Source organism: Mus caroli, chromosome 3, assembly GCF_900094665.2.
Source record: "Mus caroli chromosome 3, CAROLI_EIJ_v1.1, whole genome shotgun sequence".
Lineage (NCBI taxonomy): Eukaryota > Metazoa > Chordata > Mammalia > Rodentia > Muridae > Mus > Mus caroli.
In genome coordinates, this window is record NC_034572.1 from 35,043,130 (window position 1) to 35,049,680 (window position 6,551).

The window sequence follows — 6,551 nt, forward strand, 5'->3', positions numbered from 1 at the left end:
CACACACACACACACACACACACACACACACAAATGAAGGTGGCCAACATTTCTGCTCTTCACTTTATCTACAAAATCTTGAGTCACCTGGGAAAAGAGGTCTTAGTGAGGAATTCTCAACATCAGGTTGGTCTTTGAACATGTCTTTGAGAGATTATTTTGATTATTAATTGATTGGGAAGCCACACCCTGGATGTGGCCAACACCATTCAGGAGCTAGGTACCAGGCTGCACAAGAATGAAGGGAAACGTAGTTGGGAATAGGCAAGCATGCATCTGTAGCATCCCCACTTGAGGTCCCTCCATTCACAGGCTACTGTCATCTACAAGTTCTCCTGCAACTAAAGGAGCTAAAAGGCAGAAGAATATGCCAGGAGACTCTTTACCCATTGCCAAAGTTGATGCCAGGCAGACAATTGTCTGCACTATCTCAGGTTTTGGAGTAATAGCAAGCCAGCTCTTCTATTGCCTTTCTTCAGAGCCTGATTCTCCTTGGTTCTAATTTATCTCTGGCCCCTAATTTTAAGAGGATAGAGGATGCAATTTATGAAATTAATTAACTTTTCCTTTTATTTTAACTGGATTGAGAATTAGTTTGTTAGGGAAAGTGCTGATTCTTCGTGATCCTTCCCCAAATATCAAACAGTGGCATTACTGAACTATTCCAAGAGGTGTGTATTAGAGCAGATGAAATCAGACCTATTGGTGCAAAACAAAGAAGGAAATTTATCTTTTTATGTGTGCTTTATACCAAAGAAAACGTAAGGTGTGTAACAGTGGTCTTCAATTTCTGTGAAAAGTCAACCTGTAGAAAGGTCAAGGCATACAGAAGAAGGTAAATGTCACATTTCCATATTCAGTTCAATGTAGAAGTTTCTTCTGGTCACAATTTTCTTGAAAGAAAACTTGCCACAGGGAAAGACAAAAAGGTTTTCTCCTCTGGAAATGTTCAAGAATAGGCAGAAATGACTCCGGTAGGAAAAGCCAGAGGCTTCAACATTTTTAGTTGATTTTTTATGTGCCTCAAAATAAAATGTAGCTTCTCTGTTTCCCAGCCATGAAGTGATACGATCTGTTATCATTTAGAACTAAACTATGCTCTATAGAAGCAAACTGTGTATTTAAAAAAAAACATACACACACAGAGGAACTCCTGAAAATTACCCCCAAATGTTCTACTTTTTGCTTTTGCAGTTCCTTTCTGGAATGGTACTGCTTGGATTTGTGCCCTACATGTTAAATATAATTGATTTTTCATGTATGATTTATAAAATAAGTTACCATTTTCAAGTAGAAAAAAAATACATTGAGAACAAACCAGTAGCAGATGCATTTGCTTGTATTTTGGGTTAGCAAATCCAAGATGGCCTCGTCTCTGAGGAACAGAAAAGGTTTCCTGACAAAAGTTTTCATAGTAATCTGAACCAAATTTCTCTGCCATCTCTCCACTATGAAGCACTTAACTTCTGCATGAGTACTATTTAATAAGGCTGGTAGGAACTTTTTATGCAATTCTTTTGAAAAGAATCTTCCAGATCTGCAATTGATAAACCCACACAGGCACATGTGTGCACTAGCCCTTGCACTCGCACACATGCACACACACACACACACACACACACACACACACACATCTGCATTCTATGGCCTGAAACATTGCAGAGAAAGGCTGTTTCTAACAAATGAAGTCGTCATAGTAGAGTACTATTTTTCTGTTCACACCACAGAAATCCTGGGTCACGGTGTGATAGAGGACGTTATTATAGCCACAGAGACACCAACAGACAGCTGGAGGCAGCCACATTTAATGTGGGATCAGGAGTAATCAATCTCTTTCCTCCTCTCCCCATTAATTTACTACTTTGTAACTAAAATTGCCCCTCAACATTGACTGCTAGGAAAGAACCTTATTTCTTACACGTGTATCAAATATTCCTCTTAGCAATATGTGTATATGTGTATTGTTAAAGAAAGAAGTCAATTGAAAAGAGCCTGCTGAAATGCAGAGGACATTATCTTCATGTTTCTGATGTTCTGAAGGGTCAGATCTGTGACTGACCCAGAAGACTTAGCTCACTGTCTTCAAGGATTAGGAACTGGATATTAGTTGAACTTTGAAGGACAGAGGTCATCAAAAATGGGCATGCCATCTGAAGTTACATCAAAATAATTCAGAACTAATACTCTTAATTCTAGCACATTTGGGAGATTAAGGGGAAAAGATCTGAGGCTAATCTGGTATTTATAGTGAGACACTGTCTCAATAATAAAGGAGAATCAATATCTAATATTCTACTATGAGACGATTCAAGTTACATAAACAAGTAACTTTTTTGAAATTATTCAAAAATGTATCTATGTTTACTTTTAAAAATGTTACCTTTCTGTTGTTGTGGAGTCTATATGTCTGCAAAGTAATTATTTTCAAAGGACTTGGGGAATGGTCAAATGGCAAAATTGTAAAGTATTTAACTTGCCAAAGGTTCTGAAGCTTTCGACACCTACAGAAAAGAAGACTGTATCTCCTCCAGCAATGAATGGCACTGCCTTCACAGCATCTGACATCATCAGAACCCACAGCTCAAAGAGTCTTGGGGGAAACAGGATATGAGGGGGAAGAGAGGCAGACTCCAAAAAGGATTGTTAGAACGCCACACAGGTGTTCAGTAACCTGCCAAAGCCAAGAAATCATGGGTGTGCCCTGTCTGAGGTGCTCAGTCCTTAAGCACTGCTGAGTAATACTATGTAGGCACAATATTTTTGTGCCCTATGTAAATATTATCCTTGTATTATTCAGATGCTGATATTTGTGCACTCACATCATGTTTCAATCCAGACATGGCTTTGTTGTGTTTATTCTTAGATGCTCCCTTCTCAAGTTTGTAAAAACATTGTTCCTCATTCATTTTCTGCCTTGCCAATAAAATCCAACAAGCTAATATAGAGCATTCGAGATAATAGGTAGGACTTCCCATTCTAGGAAAGTTAAAGAAAGAGAAGGGAAGTGAAAGAAGGAGCCACAAGGAGAGGCTGAGTGAGAAAAACCTCTATATCAGAGAGAGCTAGAACAATAGAAAACTGCAAGTATTAATTGGGATAATGGTTTAGACAGATTAGCCTAGGGGTTAAAATAAATCAGTATTGCCCAGCTTTTGAGGTGCAACTTGAAGAAAATCTTGTTTATTCTGTGTGGTTACTGGGGACTAGCAAAGGTAAATAAATAGAGCTGTTAGATTAATTTACTATTTGCATGTATGTTTAAAATAATTCATTTTGCAAGAGTGTTTCCTGTCTGGGTGCTGCGCTCAGTCCTTAGGCATCCTGAGTAAGAGTGCTCCCTTCTGGGGTACTGTACTCGGCCCTTAGGCATACCGAGTATTCGAGAATGCCAAAAACAGGAATAAATTTGATTAAGGTGTCAAAAGGAAATTCAACTGACTGTAGCCAGGAAATGGGCGTTGGGTTTGAAATTATAAGACTCAATCCATCAAGGAAAAGCCATGTTAAATATTGTCAACTCCAAAGGTTTTTCATGGGTAAGAAAGTTTGGAAATCCCAAGCTTATGAAGAAGTTCAGGAACCCAAATTTAGCTTAATAAGATAAAGACATTTTAAAATCTAGGCTGGTCTTCATATTAACTCGTCTGACATTGAATCATTAAATTGTCTATCAAGGGAACTGTCTTGATAGAGTCTGGACAGTTCCTTGCCAGAGATGTGACAGGGGGTCAGCTGTTTGATGGACACCTGTGTGGGTGCCAGAGTACTTTTTCAATTTGAATGGAGGACTTTAAATGCAGAAGTCAGAAGACATAGAAAGAGAGAAAGAGGGTATACGTCATAAAGATCAACACAAGTGCACACAAGAATATGTGTATGCCCATGCACATACCACATACAAATATTCAATTCCAATCTTAAATTAGAATTAGCAAAATCTTTGAATGGAAACATAAGGAATTAACTCACCAAATCACAATGGGATGTTCTGTCTATCCACATGCCAATGTGGCTTGTGAAGGCCAAGCTGTACCCAGTAGACCACTGAGATAATACGAGATCACATTATCAAAGCACACCAACAAACCTTCAAAGCATTTTCAAAGCAAATGAGGTTGAGGCATTTTTCCTTATTGTTTTATTGTCCCACAATGAAAAGAAACATCAAAATAAAAACAGAGCACTTTTCACGGCAGAGAAGTATGGTGGTTTTAAAACAGTCTTCCAAGTTACTTGATACAAACCCCATCTAAGGCTGGGCATGTGCCCTCCCCCAAAATCTGGTCTCCACTCTCTGATTGAGTGGCCAATCGAGCAAATAAGCAGCAATATAGTGCCAGTTTCCACACCCGACTTCAACAAAATTGGCAGTTTCCACATCCTGACTCTCTGACTTCCTGACCCATGAGACATTCTTCCTTGGAAACCAGCCACCACTCTGTAAGAAAGTTCAAGTACCCAGCAGAGAGGCAGGCCTCAATGAGAAGAAACCAGGGGGCTTGGCCTCCAGCTCCAGCTAAATTCTTCACCAACTGTCAAAACCATCTTGGAACCATTAGTGAGTAACCTTGGAAGTCACCTTCCATCCTGTCAAGCAAACACAAGCCTTGAAGAGCTGAGGACTGAATAAGTAATAACTGCCTTTAAACAGTTACGTTTGGAGCTGCAATGATGCACAACAGTGGATCATCGGAATCAAAGCTGAGACTGGGGGCTGGGGAGCTGACTGGGCAGCTACGCAACTTGTTGAAGCAGAAGGACCTGAGTTTGAATCCCCAGCAGCCCTATAAAAAGCTGGACACAGTGGCTGTCACCCCAGTACTGAGGAGGTAGAGACAGAAGGATCACTGGGACTTATTGACCAGCCTGTCTAGTCAATTAGTGAGTTCTAGGTTGTGAGAAAGCCATTATCAATAGCCAGAGAGCAATACAGGAAGAATGCTGACCTCAACTGCAGCCCCTGCACATGCACATGTAGGCATGCACACCCATGTGTGAATACCATATACACAAACACACACAAGAAAGAAAGGAACTAAAACCACCTTCATATATCTCTAACCTTCTCATATGAAGAGCACCCATTTCCCAACCTTCACAAAACTTTATCTATGGAACCGCTTGTTTGTCAGGGTAGCCTTTATTGTATAAAGTAAACCGTACTACAGGACAGTTTTAAAGATCTAAACAAAATCATGGTGATTTTATTTGAAACCTCTATAGCAGACACTGAAGAATCATGACAAAATGATCATGGGGGTCAACACACCTGAGGGTTAGGGATAGCATAAGCATAGAATATGAATATTAAGAGCAACCAGGGCTCTCCTTCCTATATCAGAAGAATATTCCAGAATAACACATAATACCTGTACTCTAAAATACTCTGTAACTCTTTCAATCCATTCTGCTATCTTAACTGTGCATTGCATCAGAAATAACAGTAGATATAGGTCTCAGATTTTTCACGTCTTCTCTTTGTGTGTCTTCACAAAAAAAAAAAAAATTAAAAAATAAAAAACTCCTTAAAAAATAAACTACCTAAAAATGAATGTAGTATTGCAATCTGTAGAAGCTTATCAAGAAAGGCAATAACAAGCTTCAAGCTTCATGCTATTGGCTCCATACAGGCCCTGCTCCACAGAAGTTCATACTGTAAAACTCATGCTTCTTAGAGAATCACGAAACTGTGGTGGAGGAGGGACTCCGAAGGGGCCATATGGAGAAGTCTTCAGGACCATACTGGTGACACTAATGGAGCAGCAGGATCAATGATGATAACTGCTTGTTGGGGACCTTGATGTGATATCCTTGAACCTTCCTGAAGTGTTTCCAGATTTGCTCCAAATGGTTTCGAAGTGTGCAGTCTTCCTCTACCCACTAATGTAGTTCACAAAACCATTGCTCATAACCCTCAGCTGATAGGCTTCGCTCCCTGCACTACAAAATCTCCCAGGTTTTTTGCCCTAGCAAACTCCCATTCACTTATCAGGAGCCAACCTGAGTGAGACCCACTCTCTAAAGTGAACCTTAATCTTCAGCCTAGGTTCTAGCCACATTTCTAGAAGCTCTTTTCTACGATACCTCTAGTGTCCACCAGCTTGCTCTGTCATTCCTTTGATTCCTTTCTAACACATAAATTCTGCAAAGGCCTTCTCACTCCTACCACAACTTCTGGCAGAAGTCAAGTGGAAGCTTGCTGAGTAAATAAATCAACAAATTAGAAGAGGGAAGATTAATATATGCAGAATTAGTATTAATTGTCTGAGTAGCTGCTCTGAGCCAATTACTAAATTGTATACAGGGTGCAAAAGTCAGTCTAAACACTTGGGATGCTAAATAAATGTCTCCTTCCTCAAAATGCCTGCCTCTACCCAAATACCTGTGAGAATAATAATAAAGTTGCCATGGTTATTTTTCATTGACACAAAATCCTCTTGATGTAAACCCAAGGAACAGAGCTTCAGAAATCATCACGGTGTCAGAACACTACATATGTATGCTTAGGGAACATCTTATATTTTCCATCATGCCTTGCTACAACGAGGAAA